This window comes from Kogia breviceps, chromosome X (assembly GCF_026419965.1).
Source record: "Kogia breviceps isolate mKogBre1 chromosome X, mKogBre1 haplotype 1, whole genome shotgun sequence".
Lineage (NCBI taxonomy): Eukaryota > Metazoa > Chordata > Mammalia > Artiodactyla > Physeteridae > Kogia > Kogia breviceps.
Window position 1 is genome coordinate 12,125,884 of NC_081330.1, and position 23,481 is coordinate 12,149,364.

General features: G+C 46.0%; 1 protein-coding gene and 1 long non-coding RNA gene across 2 annotated transcripts in view; one reads left to right on the top strand and one right to left on the bottom strand.

The window, feature by feature from the left end:
* Nucleotides 1-9,639: 9,639 nt before the first annotated feature.
* On the bottom strand, nucleotides 9,640-17,515 carry LOC136793352 (uncharacterized). Its single transcript, XR_010838545.1, has 3 exons — nucleotides 17,335-17,515; nucleotides 16,589-16,997; nucleotides 9,640-12,432 (listed from the first exon to the last, which is right to left on the bottom strand). It is a non-coding gene; the product is annotated as an uncharacterized lncRNA (long non-coding RNA).
* Nucleotides 17,516-17,625: 110 nt separating this feature from the next.
* FGF13 (fibroblast growth factor 13) overlaps nucleotides 17,626-23,481 on the top strand; it is a 520,988-nt gene continuing 515,132 nt past the window's right edge. The window contains exon 1 of the mRNA XM_059051397.2: nucleotides 17,626-17,945. The gene's annotated coding sequence lies outside the window, so the exon portion shown is untranslated. The remainder of the gene's footprint in view (nucleotides 17,946-23,481) is intronic.

Here is a 23,481-nt window from a genome sequence, read left to right on the forward strand (position 1 = left end):
GGAGCTGTCTCTTTCCTCACCCTTCGTGTTATCCCTGTAATTCAGCTGAGGGGGAAGAAGTGGGATGTCCTTTGCCTAAGGACTGCAAAGAACAGACAGGGTAAGTTACATGGCCAGTAAATGTCCATTTTGGACTGCAACTGGTCAAAGACAAGAAGCAAATCACAGATATCTGGACCCTATGAAACCACCCCCTGCCCACCTGACATGAGGAAAGAAATCAGAAAGGGGAGAGAAAGTATCCTGGATTGTTAAGTATTTACTTGAAAGAGGCATTAAAAAAGAGACCCCAAATCCAGAAATGATAGAGTGTACTTTGAATTAGTAAGGCTAAGTTTTTTGTCTTCAGCAGAAATAAGAGCCCTAAGAGGTAAGGTAAGCTTTAGAAAAATGAAGTTTCATACGTATACACGTCATTGTTTCTGAAATTCATATCTACAACACATAACTGAGAGTCTTCTTTTCTCTCAACACACGCTGAAATCCATCTAACTGCTGACCAAAGGTTTTTCTACAGTTTCTGGGCAGTTGCAGACCATGATATTACCTTGGGTTTGTTTTGTTTTGGTTTGGTTTGGTTTTGGGTGGCTTAGACCCCAGAAATTTATTTTCTTACAGTCCTGGAGGCTGGACATCGGAGATCGGGGTGCCAGTATGGTCAGTGTCTGGTAAGGGTTCTCTTCCTGGCTTGCAGATGGCTATCTTCTCTCTGAGACCTCAACATGATTGAGAAAGAGAGAGACAGATCTCTGGTATCTCTTTTCCTAAGAGTACTAATCCCATTATGGGGCCCCCAGCTTCATGACCTCATCTAAACCCAATTATCCTCAAAGCCTCCATCACCAAATACCATCACATTTGGCGGTTAGGGTTTCAATATACGAATTTTGGGGTGACAGAATTCAGTCCATACCACTATATTAAAGAATAATCTTTCAAAGTCAATCTAACTATAGAATGGTTCTAATAAATGATAATTATGTTAAATTTAATCCATTTATATTAGCTAAAGATCTAGCACCCTGATGCAATTCTTTAAAAAAAAAGAAGGGGGTACTGAAAAAATTTCCTGTTAGTATGACAATATTAGGAAAATCAAGATTCTGAAATAAATGACTGCTAAAAGCACTGAGTAGAAGGCTGCTGGGAGGTTAGGATAACCCCACAGTGCCCAAGTATCACTTTTCCGATTACTTATTAATTCTACAACATAGAGATCTGGCAGTTACAATCTGAACTTAATGATGACACTTAGCGTCACTAGTAGTGGGACAATCTGACATTATATATCTCCTAGTTAGTTGTGAAGTCACAACATTGCTGTGTTATGAATGAAGTATTCTTTACAAATATGCTTAATCTGACTTTAATCAAATCCAGATCTAAATTTCAGTCTACATAAAATAAAGGGAATAGAGGAACAGGTTAAATAACACCAGGAGAAACAATCAGGATGTAGAATAAACTATCTAAGTCAACTGGCCTAGACTCTTCAAAAAGTCAATGTCATGGAAAAAAAATGGTCAAAATTGCTCTGGTTTAAAAGAGACAACCATCAAGTTCAATATGTCAAATTCAATACATTCAGATATATATATATATATATTTTGTTTGTTTGTTTGTTTTTTACCTTGGGTTTTTAAAGCATCAGGATTCTATACATGAGTCTTTGGTTTGAATTTAGCTTTATATATTCTCCCCTGCAGCCCAAGAAGGAGATAAGCTCACCCCGCCCCAAAAAAGGGATCCCAATTCTGCTGATGAATTGGTGTGGAAAAACCCAAGCCCGGGACTCCTGAAACATACAAGTATGATCAGGGCTTGTCAATTATCTTTAGAGGATACCAGGGCTTTGCGCTCCCATAGGTGACCCCAGGCCAGCAGGTATAGGGTGAGGGCTTTTCCCTTATTTGTCCTACCATCCTCATCCACAAAGATCACGGCTTTCTTTATATGATGAACCAGAACCTAGAAGAAGGCAGCTTCAGGCTCACTTTATAGGCCCATTATACCAAGCAAGGTAGGGAGCAGAGAAAAAAAAAAAAAAAAGCCTGCAAAACTAGCCATAAGGGAACCCACGGGAAGGAAAAGGAAACGGTGTGGGATCTTCCCTCCCCTCTGAAAACACAACTTCCTATTCACTTGCATGTCCTCTGCCCATGTCAGAGCTCCTCTTCCTCTCCCCACCCTTCTCCTCTTTCTCCTCTCCTCTCCTCTCCTCTTCCATTCTTTGCCTCTTCCTTTTCAGGGATATAGAAGACTGAATGAGCTGTAGGTTGTACTCTGTGTCTCTAAACGTGCCCACAGTTGCAATAATAATGGCTAACTTTCTGTAAGCAATGATGCTGCTCCAGAACTGCACCCTGAACTTTCCTGAGACTATGGTGTGTTGGGGGAGGGGCAGGGAATTATGCAGTGCCCGAAAATGAGATGTGAGGAGGCCCAAAGAAAGAGGCTGGGTAGTCGGGTGACTGACCATCCCTGTTTGCGTGGGACTGTCCGGACTTCTGCACTGAAATTCCTGCATCCTGAGCGACCCTTCAGTGTGAGCAAAGCAGGACGAGTGACCGGTCGCCCTGCTGTATTCCCTCTCGCCCTTCTGTTTCCAGAGCTGACTGTCTCTCTTTCCTCAGCCTTCATGTTGTCCTTGTAATTCAGCTTAGCAGCAAGAAGGGGGACGTCCTCTCCAAGGGACTGCATCCTAACACTCCAGCCCAGTGGCCTTGGCCTTGCTCTGCTGCCGCCCGTGGGAGGTGACCTTCAGAGGGCCACCGTGCGCTCTGGACAGCTACACGGTGCTCGGGCGCAGCACAACCTGGGCTGGGTGTCCTTGGGGACCAGCTTCTCCAAGATGCCAGAAGGTGCCAGATTCTCCACCCCCTCCTCTGCATCCTCCCGGTGAGCCGCGGAGCCAGCCGGACCCTGGGCTGTCCTCAGGGGGAGTGCCCGGCCTGGCCCACCGCCTTCCCCTCCAGTTCCCTCAACACAGCTTTCCAGATCCTTCCCAACACCTCCAGGGCCAGTAACCCCTTCTTTTGAGCTTCCCTGGGCCAGGAAGGGTGGACTGGGGTCCTCTGGGCCCCTCCACAACTCCCTGTGTATCTGTGTAAATAAATGGGATTTTAATGGAGGGGGAGAGATGGGATGGCCTCTGAGTCTGAGTCTATATACAGTTCCTGGTAGATTTGCTGGAATTGCATCTTTCTTTCTTTTTTAAAAAAAATTTTTCATTCTTTGGCCGAGGTACACGGCTTGGGGGATTTTAACTCCCTGACCAGGGAATGAACCCGAGCCCGCAGCAGTGAGAGTGCGGAGTCCCAACCGCTGGACCGCCAGGGAAGTCCTGCATCTTTCATCATATACAAGTATGCAAGTAAAAGACAGGCTTTCTAAATAGAGAAAAGAACAAATCTTCCTGAGGTTACTTTTAGGGAAAGCGATTCGTTCTGAATTATTTGTGACACCTTACAATTGTCCTTGGCATTCTTGAGGTGGGGCCCGGCAGTGTGGGTTTTAATAAGCCCCCCCCCCCCGCCCAGGGGATTCTTATGCGAGCTAAAGGTTGAGAACAGGGTTCTAGAGGATGGTCAGAAATACACGGTGTCCGTATTCCCCTTCCACTAGATGCAGCTCATGGCAGGTCTTGCTAATCCGTCACGATGACCGAACCCGGACATGGCCTCAGAGTCTTTCTCCAAACAGCATTCTAGTCCGTCACTAGCAATTGAATGGAGGTGACCTACTTGTCAGCCCAGCACAGGTGGCTACAGGACTGCCTGCACGGTAACCTGTGTGCGGTTCTTAACAAAGGAGAGAGACATTCTTCTGGGCCAAGGGCCGCAAGAGCCTCTGGGTAGCTTTTATGAAAATGCTGGCAGCAGCAAGGATGAGGCTTAGATCCTTTCATTTGTAGTCTCACAAGGCAATCTCATGATGAATTTCATGTTTTCAGTGGCAGCGTTCAAAATGCTCCCCTGTCATGCTTGTTTAGCGTACTAAGTCTCTCTTCCAGCCCTCAGCCATCAGTCTCATCCCTTTGTCCCCTTCACACGTGTTAAGGGACAGGAAGGCTGTGGCCGTGGGCTGCTGCTAGAGAAGCTCTCATTGTACCCTGCAGTTCCCATCTGGAGCACTCAGTGACCTTCTATTCTTTTTTAATTTTAATAATATACTTTATTTAACTCAGTATATCTAAAATATTATCATTTCAACATGTAATCAGTAGAAAATTAGTGAGCTACTTTATACTTGTTTTCCTAGTAAGTCCTCACAATCTCATGTGTAGTTCACACAGCATATCTCAATTAGGACTAGCCTTATTTCACATACTTAACAGAGTGACCTTCTAAGTTTTAAAAAATCAGTATCTGTCTTCTCCATTCCATGAGAGCAGAAACCACATTTATCTTGCTCCCTGTCTGTATTAATTTCCTAGGGCTGCCATAACAAATGATCCCATACTGGATGGCTTAAAACGACAGACATGTATTCTCTCATAGTTCTAGAGGCCAGAAGTCTGAAATCAGTATCGCTGGGCCAAAATCAAAGGTGTCGGCAGGGCCAGACTCCCTCTAGAGGCTGTAGGAGAGAATCTGGTAGCTTCCAGAATTCCTTGGCTTGTGGCTGCATCACTCCCATCTCTGCTTCTGTCGTCACATCTCTTCCTCTGACTCTGATCACCCTGCCTTCTTCTTATAAGGACCCTTGTGATTATACTGGACTCACCTGGATAGTTCAGCAAAAGCTCCTCCTCTCGGGATCCTTCATTTCATCATATCTTTTGTGACGTAAGTGGCTATTCATAGGTTCTCAGGATTAGGATGTGGACATATCTTTGGGGCAATCATTCAGCCCACTACACTGCTGAATCACCATCAGTGCCTGGCTCACAGCAGGCATCAATAAAACTGTGTGAGATGAGTGGATGAAAGAAAAAAGATATGAAGATGCAGGTAGGATCACCTCTGAAGAGAATGCTGAAAGAGAAGAGGGCTTAAAGGCAGCCTGGCAGAGTGCTTAAGAGCGCTGCCCCCAGGGCCAGACTGCCTGGGTTTGTATCCCAGCTCTGCCATTTACTAGCTGTGTGACCTCAGGCAAGTTACTTAACTTCTCTGGGCCTCTGTTTCTTCAACTATAGAATGAGCATGACAATACCTACTTTGTAGAATTATTGTGAGAATGATAAGAGCTATCGTGCATGCAATTCTCGAATAGTGCCTGGCTTGTTATCTAATATAATTTACTATCTCTAGCACAAAGCAGAGCGCCAATCATGCAGAAGGTGCTGAATGATGTATGTTGAATGAAATCAGGAAGGAAGGCACAGACCTTGTCTTCCTGGCCCTCTTGACCTGGTAAAGATTTTGAGAAAAATCTCAGGATAGCTATAGTATCCAGAACAGTATGAAAAGTGCCCTAAAAGGACAGAATGAAGGGTCCATGAGGATTCTGAGAGGCGACCATGACATGCAGTTAGTGACCTTGGGAAGGCTTTATGCAAGCACCGGTGTCTGAGATGGGCCTTAATGAACCGGGTGGACTTCCACAGTGGGCACAGGGGCAGTTTGGGTGGAGGATCTACTTGAACCAAGGGGTGGGCACAGGAGTACAGCTGGTACAGCTGGAACCTTAACAGTGGGTAGCAAGAGGAAGGAAGAGAAACATACAAGGGTTGATTAGGTCCAGGTTGGGAAGAGCCTTGAATGCCAAGCTCCAAAGTTAACTGAGTAGGCAATGGGAAGGCCATAGCGATTTTTTAACTGAGCAAATTATATAACCAGTAAGTATGCTTTAGGAATCCTGACCGGAAGTAGTGGCTTGGAGATGGGGAGAGGTAGGGGAGCTAGTTAGGATGCTAGGACACTCCACTAGGGAAGGAGTGAAGAGGCCCTAGCCTAGGCAGATGGGCAGGGAGGACAGGGAGGAAGGAGGGAGGGCTCGGACACATGTCACAGGGATTAGGTTAATAACTTTGAGGAGCAAGGGTAGGGAAGGAGCACAGATTCTGGGCTTTGCCACCGACTCGCTGGGCGCCTTAGGACGATTCACTTCAGTTCTCTGTGGTTCAGCTTCCTCATCTATAGAACGGGACCAGCTGCCTCAGAGAAATGTTATAAGGCCCCCAATGCCATGGACTACATAGGATAATTATGACTCTCCTTGGCAAGTGGAGGGTATAAGAACCGTTCATTGGGCTTCCCTGGTGGCGCAGTGGTTGAGAGTCCGCCTGCCGATGCAGGGGATGTGGGTTCGTGCCCCGGTCCGGGAAGATCCCACGTGCCGCGGAGCGGCTGGGCCCGTGAGCCACGGCCGCTGCGCCTGCGCGTCCGGAGCCCGTGCTCCGCAGCGGGAGGGGCCACGACAGTGAGACGCCCGCGTACCGCAAAAAAAAAGAAAAAAAAAGAACTGTTCATTGAAAGTGACAGACACAATTCAATTCAGCTTAAACCAAAAAAGGGAGGAATGTGTGGGCTCCTGTGATCAAGCCAGGGGAAGAACAAGAATGGAGCTAGCCTTGGGGACAGCCGGCAAACAGGAAGAAGAATGCTTGTAGACATTGGTTCTTTCTTTCATCTCTCTTTTCTTCATGCGGCATCTTCATCCTTTCCTGCTGGAGGCTGGCGTTCTCCATGAGGTGAGAAAGCTGACCGCAGGGCTCCCTCAAGCTCACATCCTGCCATTGACCGAAGAACAAAGAGGGTCCTCCCCTCCAGCTCCAATTTGAAAACGCCCAGCAGAAGCTGCAGCTTGGCCAGACTTAGGAGCGCCGTTTGAACCCTACCTCCACGCTCACAGCGGGCATGGGAGGTGGGGTGCTTCCTAGATCACACGGTCACAGTGCAAGAGGAAGGGCTTCTCAGAAGAGAGGTGGGGCCGTGACTGTAGCATGTGAGGAGACTTCTAGGACCCGGGCAACGACCACAGTGCCCGTTCCACGAGAGTTGAGGGGGAGGAAAGAGTCAGACAGGCTGAAGGTACAGCTTAATGGTATCATTCAAAATGAAGCCTTGGGAAAGCAGGAGCTGGAGCTGGTGTTTTGGGGAGCGTGCCCTGGGAGGGGGATCCCCGCTGCCCTTGACCTCCAGCATTTCTGGTGGCATCAACTCCAGCCTCCCCTCCGTCCCCGGCCCTGCCCGAGCGTTGTTAATAGCTGGGCCCCCCTTGAGAAGGCCTTGGTGACACGTGGCTCTCCATATCGCAGTTCCTCGTGCATGTCGGGGGTGAGGGGTTCTGTCCTGACCCTCTTTGCAGCCATTGCCAGGAGGCACACACTTGATGCTTAATTAGACACTCGGAGCGTGACTGCAATGTGGCCGAACTGTGTGCCTCACGCCAACTCATCCTGCTTCCCTCGGGTTATGTACTATTTTTCTCAGAAGTGTCAGGATGAGATCAGAGCTGTGTGAGCCAGTAGCAGCCCCTGGGCATCACTGACCCCGGCCTTGGACTTTTCAGGTTGGGCGCCTGCGGTGGTACTTTGATGCTGCTGACAGCGGTGGCAATTATGCTGATGATGAAGAGGAAGGAGACTGTAAGGACAGGTCGTTTCCCCCCTTTGAGCCTTGGTTTCCCTTCTGTAAAACAGGATAATAATCATCTGTTTTGCAAGTTTCCAGGGAAGACTCCATGTGAAAAACACAAAGTGACTGACGTGGTGCACATTTATTAAATCTCCATTCTTAACCTTACAAATGAAGGACAGCCAGGGTCATGGTCTTTTAGCCGTGTTCCCCTGGACGAGGTACTAAATCTCTCTGTGTCTCAGGTTCCTCATCTACAGGGAGCGGAGGACCATGAATAACGTATTTAACTCGTCTGGTCGTTATGCATGTCAGATGCGTTTTGATTCGTAAAGCACATAGGAGAGTGCCTTGCCCAGGCTCGGTCCTCAATAAATGAAGTTTCAGAATCTGGCAGAGATGAGTTGGAATGCAACTTCATTATGTACGAGTTGTATGACCCGGGGCTAATGACCGAAGTGCTCTCAGCCTCATCTGCAAAATAAAGATGATCTGAGCATCTGCCTTCTACGGGGCTGTGAAGATTAAGTGAGGGGATGTCGATTCAGCCCCCAGCCCTGCGTCTGGCACCAATTTGTAACTGATATATTATTCTCGTTTTCTCAAAGGTAGTGACATCATGAAAAAGCCAACTCGCCAGGCTTGAAAAAGCCAGACTTTGGTCATGGAGTTAAGACCTGTAGTGGATTGAACGGTGGTTCCCCAAGAGAATGTCCATGTCCTAATTCCTAAAACCTGGGAAGGGGATCTTATTTGGAAAAAGGGTCTTTGCAGATGTAATGAAGTTAAGGATCTCAAGATGAGATCGTCCTGGATTATCTGGATGGGCCCTAAATGCAATGATAAGTGTCCTCCTAAGAGAAAGGAGAGAGAGATTTGACACAGAACCACACAGAGACGGGATGTGAAGATGGCGGCAGGCCTGACACAACACCTCCAGGCCACGCCAGTCATTACCCTGTTAGAATCGCTGATCTGTATATAGCCAGGGACTTCTAGAAGCCCTAGAAGATACATATTAAAGTCCTTTCGGGTAGAAAAGAAGATTCCCAAAGGGAAAGAATGGCCTCCTGACCTAAGCAGGGATCACATCTCTATGGGTACCCTAAGGGACTCCAAACGATCTAAGGGGTTGGCCATAAAAAGCTACCTGGGGAAAATGAAGGCACACAAACTAATCTGCATGATGGAAGAAGGAAAAAAAAAAATACAATAGACTCTGTAGGAAACAAAAAAAGATCAATTTACCCTGTTGGCTACACTGTCATCTCATTGCTTTTGAAAATTAAATTCCACTTAGGGGAAGGATAGAGAACACGACAACTTACTGATTGCCATGTCTCTGCAGGTGCTTTACACACAAATTTGCATTTGATCGTCACAGCTGCCCTGAGAGGAAGACAAATTCTGTTGTTACCCTCATTTTACCAATTAGAGAGCAGAGGCTCTAAGTCTCAGAGCTAGTAAGTGATGGAGCTGGATTTTCAACTCACCTGTGAAAAGGTAAAATGTGTGTGGAAGTGTCCATATGCACTTATCTAGAGAGATACAATTTTCATCAGATTTTCCAAGGGTATTATTGCTCCAGAAGCTGAAGTCTCCTACTGTTATTTTCCTGGTCTCCTCTGAGGTGTCACCTCCTTAAGGAAGTCTTCCTTGACACTTCCCACTAAAAATAACCAAGCCAACAGACTTGGCAAGGTGCCCCTCCTCCATGCCTTTATGCCACTGTTCCACAGTGGTTTCCATGTAAGTTCATACTTCTCCCTCCTCTCCCCACCACTGAAGCACGGGTAGTGTATTCTCTTCATCTCTGTATCACTAGCACCAAACACAAGGCTTGGTGTATGGGAGGAACACAGCAAATGTCAGATGGATGGGTAGGTGTATGGATGGATGGATGGATGGAAGGATGGAAGATTGGATGGATGGATGAGTGGATAGACGGATGGATGGATGCGTGGATGGTAGCAGGCCCTTTCCAAGGTCAATACCCAGGCCTCTTTCATTGTTTGAAGGTTGTGATAGATTAAGAAAAGAAGAAATGCCAAAATAGGGTTACAACATTGGTGCTATGTTTAACATATTATTAATACATTAACATTTTTAACATGCACTTAAAACATCACTGTAGTATAACTTTGTTTGGATTATATGAGTTAGTAAAGGTCTTGGAGCAGAGTCTGGTACATACCAAATACTATATGTTTGCTGTTGTCATTGTTGTTAGATGGTGTAAAAAGTAGAACTTTGAGACTGTGAATATGTGGCTTAGGCCTAGTGGCTTCCTTTCCTCACACCCCCCATTCCACATAGTCAGCCCCGGTTGTTTGAGTAGTAGTAGGGTGACTCTTTGCTTTCAGGAACCGTCTTCGTTTCATCTATTTGCCACATCTCTGAAAAGCCTTTACTGTAGATGTATGTTGAAAAGAAGTTGGTTTAGCTAATAAATATACTACATTTTGTGAAAATAAAAAAGGTTTATAAGCAGCTGTGTAGCAATAGAAAGAGCACTGGTCTTTCAGCCCTAATGTCTACTCCTGACTCTGTCCCTAAGATGCTGTGTGACCTTGAGCCAACTTCTTGCCCCCTCTGGGCGTCCGTCTCCTTGTAAGTAATATGTGGGAGAGAATTAGACCAGATGACCTCTGAGGCTCACTTGAGTGAGAAGATGAGTAACACCCCCAGATTCCTGGGAAGGATAGGGTATGACTATTTCTACTCTTCCACAAAATAAGAAGGAACAGCCCATCAGGCAATCCCCAGTGACACGAAGGGGTCAGGAGGGCCAGACGCATAAGGTGGTTTAGCTCTGGTTTCAGGATTTCAGACTATGGTTCAGCTGATGAGTTAACAGATGCTTTCAGGAAGTACTTTGGCTTTCCATGTCACCTTGGAGGATGAGGGGGGGGGGTAGAACAGAAGAAGAAATGGTCATTTTTGAGTCTGCCATGAACCAGGTAGGATGCTAGGTATTTCCAAAGACATTATCTGCGTTTTACAGATCATAAAACTAAAACTCAAAGAGATGGAGTGACCCCAACAGGCTGATAGACAGCTTTTGAGTTTCTCGTTCCTACTCTCTTACTCCCCTTGGAATCGGAAGAGCCAGACTCTGGCTTGGTGGTCCAGGAGCCCTTTCCTGTATGACGGCTCCAGGATCTCTGTTGTACAGTATCAATCATGTCAGCCTTTACAATAGCTGAGATTCATGAAGGAGTCTGGACCAGAGTGATTTGACAGGAGAAATAAGGATACAAACAACAAACAATACTTGCTTGGCCCAAAGTACAGGTGTTTAGCTGCTCGCCAACACGTGACCAGACTGAGGCCCTCTTTTGGGGACTAGCGCAGCAGAAGAGCATTTCTCCTCGATCCTGTGAAGAATTCTGTTGCTGCCCCAAGCACAGGGCAAAACTCTCTGAGGCCCGCCACACTTGCATCTCTCTACCGACACCCCTCCCCCGTCCTCATCCAGTGCTGTTTCCTCATCTCCTGCCTGGGCTCGTTCCCCTCAAGGGGTTTTGTGGGAATTATGTTCCACGGTCTTGTCCTCCGGTGCACTGGACTTCTGCTGTTTCTGCCCCCCCAGCCTTCATTTCCCCATCTTCTGATGACACTAATTTTTCACCGAGGAACCATTTGGCCCCTATTCTCAGTACAGTTGGTTTGCGGGGGATTGACCCCCACCTACATCTCACATGCCTCTGCGTGTGACCTGGGCCTGGCCTACGGATGAATTCCAAGGTCTAGGGCACAGTGCTAATCCAGTTCAATGAGACTCAATTCTGGAATTTTGGTTGGTGTTATTGGAAAAGAAGTCAGGTCTCTTTCCACTAGACTTGTATCTCTGAGGTTATCAGAGAGAGACCCACCTGATAGGGGAAGCCCGTTCAAGATGGGTTTCTATCACTTTTGATGTAAAGTCCTAACTGATAGGTTCAGGGAAGCCCCCTCTGTCTTTCCCCCTTACCTTCCAAACCAGAAATCCATTGGTCCCTGGGTAAGGTAGCCCTGACCACGTGCAGACCGCAGCCTGAGGGACGTGAACAGCTCCAGAGCTGGCCTCCTCCCTCTCTCTCTGCCTCTCTGGATCCCCTACAGGGAGCTGTTTTCCTCTTTTCCCACAGCCCCCTAACCTGGCCTCCCTGTCTCCAGCCCTGCCTGTCCTGTTGCCATCCTCATAGGATGTTTATGACCCCAGGCTCCTGGGATGAAGGCCTGCTGCTTTCCTTGCAAATCTCATTTTCCCAGATGGCAATCTCTGTGCCTATTGAAGCAATTTCCTTGACTACATTCTTCTTCACTATGGATTGTATGGCTTCTGGAATGCTAGGCCCCAGCATTTACTATATTTGGCATTTTGAAATTATATATAAAACAAATGACAATAAATAAAAACAGTCCTCCCCCCCCCCCAAACTACCTGTTTTGTGGGGTAAGTTTTGTGTTTCTGGAAACGGTGTCCAGATAGCCTTAGATAGGAACCTTAGATAGTGTCTGGACGGTTCGGGGAAGGTGCTGCTGTTTCCTGTGTTTAATTAAGATTGAATGAAATCATTTTCTGTCTTTCACCACGTGCTTGCTGTGTCCCTTCTCTGTGCCAAGCCGTGTGCTTGGTGCTGGGGTTCCGAGGGGGAGAAAGTCCCTGTCATCAGAGCACACTCGCTGTCCACATCTGTCACGTATGTCATTTCCTGCCTTTGTCACAGCGCTGTTGAGAAGAACAGGTGGGCTCGTGGCTGGGGAGGCACTTCGAGAGTCTCTCCAGGTGGGAGGTGGGTGTGGTAGTGGTCCTGCGGTCTCTCTTAGCACTTCCAGGCTGATTCAGCATCTCCTCGTCTTTCACTCTGCCTGTGCCATCCTACCAAGCAGTTGGACTCATCCCTGCAAGGTCCCCGAAAAGAAGCTCCTAGAAAACAGAGAGCACAGAGAGCACAGACCCAGCATGGCCGCTTTGGAAATGGTCCCGGGGCAGTAATGAGTGGGGCACCGTGACACCCCAGGTAGCTCAGTTAGCCTGCGGATTGCCCAAGTGGGAGGCTGTTAGTTGAACTCTGCCCTCCGCCTGGTGAAGCCACACCACCCTGGCTGAACTACCCAGCAAACAGTGGGCACCTGATCCAAAACTAATCTCATGATCTTCACTTTCTCCTAAAGGTGCTCACCCCGCCCTCATCCCCACCTGCACCACCTACCCACTCTGGACACAGCTTAGGAGACACCTCTGACTTCTCCCACTCCTTCACTCTCACTTCCACATAGGCACCTCATTCTGTTAATTCTGTTTCCTAAATTCTTATAAAATCTGTTCAATTCTCGTCCATCTCCCTATCCAGAAGAGGCCGCCACTGTCTCTCACTTGGTCCTCTCTAATAGTCGGGCCAGTTGGTCCCCTGCTTCTCCTATCTCCACCGTTACATTTCCCATCGTGCTGCCAGTAGGATATTTAAAAATCGCAAATAAAAGCATGTCAGCCCCTTGCTTGGAGTGCTTTATTGACTTACCTTTGCTTTCAGGGAAAAGTCTCCACTCCTTACCGTGGCCCATGAGGCCCTGTGTGTAATCTGTTTCCCCTCCTACTTTCTAACTTCATCTCGGGTCATACCCTCCCTAGCTTTATAGGCACCAAGCTCACTGACCTTCTTTCAAGGTCTTTCCCATTTCAGAGCCTTCCTTTTACTTGAGAAGCTTTCCTCCCAATACCCCCCTTCCACCGCCACTTGTTCTGGACCAGGGGCCCCATGCTGGCTCCTTATATGTTCCTTGATCTTGGCCACTGTAGCTTAGGAGAGGTGGGGCTCATCATAAATGACTGTCAGTAGAGGTTTCCAGGTGATTCTGACTCTGGGAGTTCCTTGAGAGCAGGTACCATGACTTTGCTTTTGAAAAATGATTTTTATTCATCTGTTGTAGACATTTTCAAGCACACACAAAACTGAAAAGTCCAGTGAACTAGCCTGTATTTTTTTTTTTTTTTTTTTTTTTTTTTTGCAGTACGCGAGCCTCTCACTGTTGTGTCCTCTCCCGTCGCGGAGCGGCCATGGCTCACGGGCCCAGCCGCACTGCGGAATGTGGAATCTTCCCGGACCGGGGCAGGAACCCGTGTCCCCTGCATCAGCAGGCAGATTCTCAACCACTGCGCCACCAGGGAAGCCCGAACTAGCCTGTATTACCCAGCTATAACAACCATCAACTCAAGGGCATTCTTGTTTCATCTATATCCCTGCCCATTTCCTCCTATTAATCATGTATTGTTTGAAGCTAATCTCAAATATCATATCATGTCATCTACAGATGCTTCACAGTGTGCCTCTAAATGGTAAGGTAATTTTATCCATGTAATCCTATCACACTAGAAAATTAACAATTTCTTAACTATCAAACGTCCAGTCCATATTAAAATTCCCCCTGTCGTTTCACAAATGTGTTTTTTTTTTTTTTTTTTGGCCTCGGGGCATGTGGGATCTCAGTTCCCCAACCAGGGATGGAACCGCACCCCCTGCAGTGGTAGTGTGAGTCTAAACCACTGCACCACCAGGGAAGTCCCTCCCAAGTGTGTTCTTAGAGTTGTTATATTTGATTCAGGATCTAAACAAGGTCTATACATTGCATTTGGTCTCTCAAATCTCTTTTAATCGTAAGTTCCCCCTTCCTTTCTTGTTTCCTGGAAATTTATTTGTTAAAGAAACAGGAGAACAGAAACTTGCTCCTCTCTGTTTCCCTGGTGTCTAGTGTAGTAGCTAGAAAAGAATCAGAACTTAATCAATGTCGGGCGAATGAATGAATGAAGGAGTGAAGGACCAAACTTCCTCAGCCTGGTGTCAGGCTTGGGCGGCCTTTCCTCTTCTCGGGGCTGCCTTTGCTCCTTGTCCGTCCTTGGAATAATACCCTTTTCATCCATCCCTCCTCAGTCTCCTGGTCTGCAAAGTGGGGCTGCTCCAATTCCTGGGGAGGTTATGACAAAGGCTGGCATGTAAAACCTAAAGCCTAACACAGCTTTGAGCAATTGGTGCTATAAATACCAGAGGAGGAATTCTATTATTAAATGTCCTTCGTTCATAGAAGCTCCAGGCAGAGCGGTACGGTTGAGAAGTAGAACCCCTTGACTTTGTCCTTCGCGCGCTGCTTCAGCGGCGGCGAGTGTGGCCATTAGAGTGGGCAGGGCTTGGGCCACGTCCTGGGGTGGGGAGCCCCAGGGCTCCCTTTCAACAAGTCAGCCCTGCTCTGGCTGGGGCAGGCCTGCAATATCCGATGCCATCCCAGCAAAAATAGAATAGCCAGGAGAATGCGAGGACTGAGACAACTGGTCCTGTTTTGAAAAGCGTCGGAAGGATGTAGCTACAGGTGGGGATAAATGTCAGCCCCTGAGGGTGAAGTCCAGCCAGGAAGGGGCCGGGCCCCCACGGCGCGGCGCGCAGCTGAGATCTGGGCTGTATTCCTGACAGCACCTGTGGCCCCAGGGTCTGGTCAGGTCGCTGGTGACAATGGAGAGCCTCCTGCCTGGAAATTCTGCACGTGGTTATGAGTCAATTCGTTTTCATTTCAAACAAAGAGATCACAGAAGCTCTGATGAGTGGCCAGGAAATACTACAGAGAAGTGAAGAGCCAGTGAGGTCAAGTTTCAGCCTGCCCTGCTTGGGGGGAAAGTCCCTTCCGAAGCCAGCAGCCAGGTGGTTATTAGCTCCGGCCCCGTGCAAGCAGCCAGGAAACACAAGCGGGGCTTGCCCTTTGGGGCATTTTTGACTTAACCTGCACGAGGCTGTATTCGGTACTTAACGTCCCTTCTCAGCACCCCCTCCTTTTGTCGGCGCTTATTGAGGCCAATACCTCTGGTTGATAACACACTGAGTCTGCGCGTAGGGCGTGTGCTGTGGGAATTACAAAAATGACAACAGAACATAGGAGTCTGCAAAATGAGCAAAGCACTAGGACTTTTAAAAGTAGATTTAAAAGGCATGAGGGCCTTTAAAAGTACCCATATGTGAAGTGGGAAGTTTTAAGTTTCAGCCTTTTCTGAGCTTTCTGTGTGCCCAGAAGAGAAGCTTATTTTGGAAGTGGAAGAAGTATGATTTTTTTTTCCCTCATCAACTCAGAAGTGGTTGAACTGATTTAGCTCGAACTATAAAAAGATGATCACCAAATGTGGCCCGGTACAAGATTTCTGTGTGGAAGAGAGTGGAAGCAACTAGAGGGGTGAGGTGGTGAAAATCTAGTGCCAGGAAATCATTTTTTTCTTCCAGCTGAGTTTTCAGATGGCCCTTAGAGGGTCTTGAGGCTGGGTGTGAGGTGTAGGGTTCTAATAGGCAACTAATTCTAATTCACAATGAAGCCCTCTTTTCTAATAAGAGTTTACTAGAAGCTTTTGGGAATCTGAAATTATTTTTCTAAATATCTCATCTTATTTTATATAAAGCCACCAGCACAGCCAGCCTTTTCGTATGTGTTTAACTAGTGGATTTAACCATACATTGACCAATTCAAGAGGGGAGGGGGCTAGAGTGGTTAAGAACACAAACTTAGGAGACAGATAGACCTAGGTTTATACCCTGGTGCTTCCCCTTACTTGCTGCTTGAACTTGATACTGAGCCTTGCTGCTGCTTCTGGAGAACTGGATACATTTACCTCAGAAGGTTGTGAGAAAGATTAGATGAGATGATGAACATGAACTAGAATAGTGCCTGACACATAATAAACACCCCCAAAATAGTGGTTATAGTAGTATTAGTAGTAATATTTATGAAATTGGGGTTGCCCGAGGGCTTATCTTCATGCTCTTTTCTACCAGATCGTGTAGCTCAGTGTTTTTCTAACAAGTTTTATGATGACCAGCAGTGAGAGACACATTTTATGAAGTGATTGAGTACACGTGTCCATAGGAGAGACAAAAGTTTCACAGAACAATTTTCCCCCTTACTGTGTGCAATCTCTTCTATTCTATTCAGTTCTATTCTTTTCTACTCTATTTATTTTATTTCTTTTCATTCTTAAATGCCGATCACAGCCCGCTAAATAGCTTTCACTGCTGTAGAAGCGGGTCGTGGCCCACAGTTTGTAAAGCACTCACCTAGATGAACCTGGGAAAGGCAGTTCGCACCCTCAGGATCCCAGAGAGCAGTCTTCTTTTCTCTTTAATTTTTTAGAGATTGATTTCTTTATTATTTATTTATTTTTGGCTGTGTTGGGTCTTCGTTGCTGCACACGGGCTTTTCTCTAGTTGTAGCGAGCAGGGGCTGCTCTTCGTTGCGGTACGTGGGCTTCCCGTTGCCGTGGCTTGTCTTGTGCTTGTCTTGTGGAGCACGGGCTCTAGGCGCACGGGCTCAGCAGTTGTGGCGCACGGGCTTCGTTGCTCCGCGGCACGTGGGATCTTCCCGGACCGGGGCTCGAACCCATGTCCCCTGCATCGGCAGGCGGATTCTCAACCACTGCGCCACCAGGGAAGTCCCAGAGAGCTGTCTTCTTCTGAATTAACATGTCTGGCCAAGATATGGATCCAAAATAAATGTTCGCCATGAATTATCTTCCCCATTAAAACTACTTGTAAGAACAATGAATGACAGCTGCAAAGTGACTAGACACCAGTCCTCATACTTTCACCCCTGGCCTGCCTCCTGGATGATGACCTTCTTTTCTAGACCCTTCTAGCAACTCCAGGGCAAGATCCGGGTTTGGCCTGTAGGACCTGGCGCGCACTTGGGAGTGCGAGTGCACGTGTGTGCGTGCGTGTGAGAGAGGGAGAGAGAGTTTGTAGGAATCGGGGAGGAGAGGGGAAGGACGGCCCACTTCTCAGTTTTTCCCTCTGATGTCACCTACCTCTCAGGTTTCTGCCAGGTTGGAGGGGAATGCCCAGTCCCCTGGGTGGTAACACTTTCCTTTCCAAAGTCTCCTGCTCTGGAGATGCCTGAGACGGTGAGGAACCAAAGCACCAGCAGTCGCCAGCTCTTAGCTCCACCTCCCTGGTTTGTTTCCTTTGCCTTGACAGAGCCTTGGTCCAGTAAGATGATCTGACCACAGCTGGTCTCCTACACTTAGAACAAGTTGGAAGCAAGAGAACTTGGGGAAGGAATTTGGTTTCACTAAAAATAGCTGCAGTATAGACCCTGTGACTTACTACTCCTCAGAACAGTCTGATTACGCACTGCACGGGGTCCGCTGACCCCTGCCATCACTTTGGACTATTTGCTTGTCTTGCCTGGAGCCCTTGAAACCACGAGGGGCTTAGGGAGCTGGGGGCGCTTTGGCTCAGATGCAGACTCTTGCAAATCTCAGACACGCATGGTGATGATATGACCGAGAAGCTTCCTCCCCCCCCCCGGAGCACATGACCTTCAGCACTAATAACAACAGGTCCCTTTAAGAGTTTGGTCCATGGTGGAATATCGCTTGTTCCTCACCACCAGGCCCATTGCATCTCCACTTCTAAGGTAGGTGAAACCAAACTCCTTGGGGGAAATGCTTCTGGAACTGTGATCCTCTTGGGTAACCCCAGCCCAGGTTTCCTCAGCCTGGGTCAGGGAGGCAAATGTCAGGGCAGGACGTAGCTTAGGAATAAAAGTCTGAGCCCACGCTCCCAGCGCACTGTAATGTTTGTCAATTATTTCCTTTCCTTGCACCCTCCTGCCCCAAAGCCAAGATGTTAGCCAGCAGGAAAGCACCTCGGATGTTCATTTTAACCCTTTCTTAACATCTCTACTTAGAGTTGCCTTTCTTTTAGGTGCCTTGTCCTTCCTCTCCTGTTACTGACGCTGAGAATTTGAACTTGGCTCAGGGCAGTGGTTTTCTGCTGTACAGTGACAGAGTGACACAGCTGCCTAGAGCAGAGATTCCTGTAGCTCAGGAATCTGACACAGGGAATCCACCCCAGGTGCACAAAAGACCTGCTTGGATTCCCTTTCCTCCCTGCAATACCCCTGTCGGGACTCATCTCTGATTTCTAGTCCGTTTATAGCAATGGGCCTTGGGGAAGGAGTTGGAATCGAAGGGGAGCTGGAAAGTTCTGGGGGAGAGGTTAGGAGCCCTCTGAGAGAAAAAGAAGCTGCCTTGGCTGTGGGAAGGTTAAACGCTAACAATTTCTTGCTTTTAAGGTTAGCTTTTGAGCGTTCGCTATGCAAAGTACTATGCCAGCATTTCAGCTTGCCGAACCAAGGTGTTTTCATGAAAACGAAGAGAGACACTTTAGTAACAGACATGCTTACTTTAAATGAAAACTACAATCTTAAAATATTACATGGCTGGAGGAAACAGATCTTTAGACTCAGAATCATCTGTTTGCATTTTGTAGAAGAATGGATTACTGAGACTGATACTTGAACGTTATATCCCTACTTTTTATTCCTGTCACCCATCTTTGGGGTAGATGAGTGTCTAAATACCATAAACTTAAAATCTTAAACCTAGGGAATTCCCTGGCGGCCCAGCGGTTAGGACTCCGTGCTCTCACTGCCGAGGGCCCGGGGTCAGTCCCTGGTCCGGGAACTAGAATCCCACAAGCCACACAGGCAAAAAAAAAAAACAAAAACCCCCCACAGAACCAACTTAAACCTAGAGGAAAAATGTTGGACGTCATCTTGTCTAATCCTCCTTATAGGAGCATAAGCTGGGTTGAGTGACGACCTGGTCTGTACCTAGAGTGTTGCCTCAGCTTTCCCCGTGACCTCAAAATGGATACACGTGGTGGCTATTTCCATTTTGAAGCCGTGGTTCTATTGACACCACACCTTACTAGTGCTTCCTCCTTTCCAATAACATTTTAAGGTTCATTCATGTTGTTGCAAAGCTAGATGAAGCGAGAATGTCTTGAATTATTTTCCCCATGTTGCATTTGTGCGACCATATGGCACCGTTAATACCAGGCGCTGGTCTTACCACCCAAACGTGTTGCCACATTTTCTTGAAAGTTGTCACGCGTTTTGCATTCAAACTGCGTATTCGTTTTTATTGAAACACTCTAGATGAGGCGATTTGCTGGATGTTGCCTCTAAATAGCACACTCGTCTAGTACTTCGAACAAATGACTCCGCTAAGAAAATCTCCACGAACAAACAACTTTTCAGGAATGCGGTTTTCAGTAAAGCGATGCTTCCCGTACTCCATTTCATGAACCAATGCCAGGCTGGCTGCCCAGGAATCACCTGGAAAGATTGTTTAAAACTATAGTTTCTGGGCCACATCCCCGGAAATTCAGATTCAGAAGGTCTGGGAATGGAGCCCCAGAACCTGGACTTTTAGCAAGCCATCCTGATAATTCTGAAGCACGGTCAGATTTGGTGGGCATTGCGAAAGTCAAGGCCCTCCCGTTTTTGTTCGTTTGTTTCTTTGTCCCACATCTCTTAACGATTCTGTGTTGCCTTCAGGAAAAAGTTCCTACTTCATTCGGCATTCCCCAGGCCCTCCATGTTCTAGCCCTAACCCACCTTCTCAATCTCATGCCCCGTCTTTCCATTTGGCTTCCAGGCCCGGGCACTTTGCTAATGCCTTTGGCAGCTGTGTCCTTCCTTACCTTTCTGCGCACCCGCATCTGCCCCATTTCTCGCGGTCTAGACCTCAGTGTGCGTAAGAAGGTCTCCGAGGGCTTCTTTAAAATACCACCTCCCGAGACTCACTTCTGGGGATTCTGATTCAGCAGGTCTGGAGTTCTCCTGTGCCTCAGAGGGTCTGATGCTGCCACGCTTTCAGAAACACCACATCTAGCTCAAACGTCATCGCTTTATGAAGCCATTTCTCAAAGCGCTCATGCTTCTCCGCTCCCAAAGCATTTTGTGTATAGATCGTAATTTAATACTTCACTCTTTACCTTTTATTTGAATTATTCCTGTACATCATCATTTCTCTCGCTCAACAAACATCCACTGAGGGCCTGATATCAAAGCTATATCCTTCCTCAAGAACCCACGCCCCTCGGGAGAAGGGATCTCTGTCCATTTATCTGTGTAAACACCTTAGGCCTGAGCGTGCGGTGTCCGTGGGATCGTAAAGTTTAAATCACCTTGTAGATGAAGCGAGGATAGAAACCGTCCCAAGACAAAGCTTTATTTTCCCTAAGAAAGGTGAGTGCGCGGCAGATCCTCCCTGTCTCTATGCCCCAAATCTGAGATTTATGCCCCAGAAAGGGATCTGAGAAGCCTTCTGTGGTTGGGAAATCTCAGAGCACAATGGCATTTCTAAATACAGTAGTTCTGCCGTAAGGGAGAGATGAGCATAGTGCCAGGGGATGCGGACGCGGAGCGGGAGACGTTGGGTGATGGAGATCTGCAGGGACTTCACTTGGGGCAGACGTCCCTTCCGTGCCTCACCTGGTGTAGCAGCTGCAGCTCCTCGAGAATCGTCCATTATCGAAACGCTGTGGCTCTTCAATTATTTGTAATTTACTTAAACACGCCTATCATGTGGAATTATGTAAAAATAATATGTAATTATGTAAAAATATATAACTCGCATTGCTAGCCTCGTATGTATCCTTCCATATTTCTGTTCTCATATAATTATACAAAACATGCATATGTACACATAGACACGTGAATATATCTTTTTTGTTATAGATTATTTTACAAAAATTATGTCATGTCACTTAAACATTTCTGGATCTTATTCTTCTTACCATTTACTAGCTGTGTGACTTGAGGTTCTCTGGGCTTCAGTTTCCTCATTTGGAAAATGAGGATGATGATAGTACTTATCTCATAGGTTTATTATGAGGATGCATTGAGTTAAAATACATAAAGCACTTAAAATAGCGCTGTATGTGAGTGTTTGCTATTAGCATTATTACTATTATTCTCATTCAACAAAACCTACAAGTCAACTGCAGTTGATTGGTTTCATTCTTTTTAATGGTTGCACAGAATTTTGTGATGGAGAACAATTTCTCTATCCATTCGACTTTTAGTGGACATTCACTTTGCTTCCATTTTTTTTTTTTGGTCACTAAAAAGCAACATTGTAATAAACACCTTTGTATGTATACCCTTACCTGCACTTTTTTTCCTTACTCTGGGACAGATTCCCAGGAATGAAATAGCTAAGTTGAGGAGTGTATACATGTTGTTTTAAATTTCATTAAATGTTGCCATATTGCTTTCTAAAAAGCATGTAACAAAGGCACAGTTCCACCAGTACTATATGGGTGTACACCTTTTCCTGCAATCCCACCAACAAGTTGATGTTCCTGCTCTTTTTAAGTTTTAACAGTCCTATGAAAAAGGTCATCTCATTGTTATTTTAACTTGAGTTTCTCTGGCTATTCATGAGTCTGAGTATCTTTTGAAAAAATTTTTGGCCATTTGGATTTGCTTCTTAGTGGCTCTTCGTATCCTTTCCCTATTTTTTTGAATGGGTTGTTTTTCCTTGTCAGTTTCTAAGACCTCCTCCTATATTATTGCTGTAAGCCCCTCCTCTACTCCCTGTGTGCAGCTCTGTTTCCAGTTTCTTGTTTTATTGATTTTAATTATTGGGCCTTGTGGCAAAATTTTGAAAAAATGTATACAGTTAAATTTCTTTTATAACTTCTGGGTTCTAAAGATTGGTTAAGAGGGCTTTCCCACTCCTAGGTTGCGTGTGTATTCTCCTAGATTTTCTTGCAGGACTTTTACTGTTTTTATATTAAAATGTGTCTTTACCTGGAAACTACTGATCTGGGGCATAAAATAGAGGTCCAATTTTTTACTCTTCCGAATTAATAGCCAGTTGCATCCTTATTGTTCATTAACAATCCATCTTTTTCCCACTAAAGTGAAATAATACTTTTGCCATGTATTAACTGCTTATATAGGGGACTTAATTCTGCATTCTCTATTTCATTCCTCTGATCTAATTGCCTATTATTCCCATGCCACTACCATGGTTTGACTTGGTTATGGTGACGTTAGGGTATATCTGATATCTGGTTAAGATACTTCTCTCTCATTATTCTTATTTTTCATGGCTATTCTAAGGTTTTTATTCTTCCATCTAAGTATTAAGATTATGTATACAGATCTTCCTGATCTTATGATGAGGTTACATCTTCATAAGTCCATCATAAGTTAAAAATATCCTAAGTCAAAAATGCATTCAATACACCTAACCTACAGAGCATCATAGCCTAGCCTACCTTAAACATGCTCAGAACACTTACATTAGCCTGCAGTTGGGCATAATCCTCTAACACAAAGCATATTTTAAAATAAAGTGTGGAATAGCTCATGTAATTTATTGAATACTGTCCTGAAAGCGGAAAACAGAATGGCTGTCTGGGTACAGAATGACTGTAAGGGTGTTGGGTGACCTCGTGGCTGACGGGGAGCTGCCGTGGCTGCTGCTGCTCGGCATCACGAGGGAGTATCTGACCGCATATCACTAGCCCGGGAAAAGGTCAAAATTCAAAATTCGAAGTAGGGTTTCTTTATATCTATATCTATATCTTTATATAAATGCAAACACTTATTTAATATAAAGGTTCACAGATATACAACATATTCATATTATCAAAATTCATAAGCAAAATCACTATTTTTTTTCATGGAAAGGCATTTTATTTTAAATGTAGCAGTGTGTACATGTCAATCCCAAACTCCCAATCTATCCCTCCACCCCACCCCTCCCCTCTGGTTACTATAAGTTTGTTCTCTAAGTCTGTGAGTCTCTTTCTGTTATGTAAGTAAGTTCATTTGTATAATTTTTTTTTAGATTCTGCCTATATGCGATATCATATGATATTTGTCTTTCTCTGTCTACCGAGTATATATTGGTTTTGCACCATTGTAAAATCGAAAACTCGTAAGTCGAGGCATCATAAATGGGGGGCCATCTGTAAGAATAAATTCCCTCTTTTTTTCCTTGAAAAATCATGTTGGGAATTTAACTTGGAATTTTAAAAAGGGTATTGGTTTTGGGAGAATTGACATTTTATGATATAAAGTCTTATGGTTCTTTAATTCATTCCCTTTTCCCAGATTTTATGTCCTTCAGTAAGCTATTGTAATT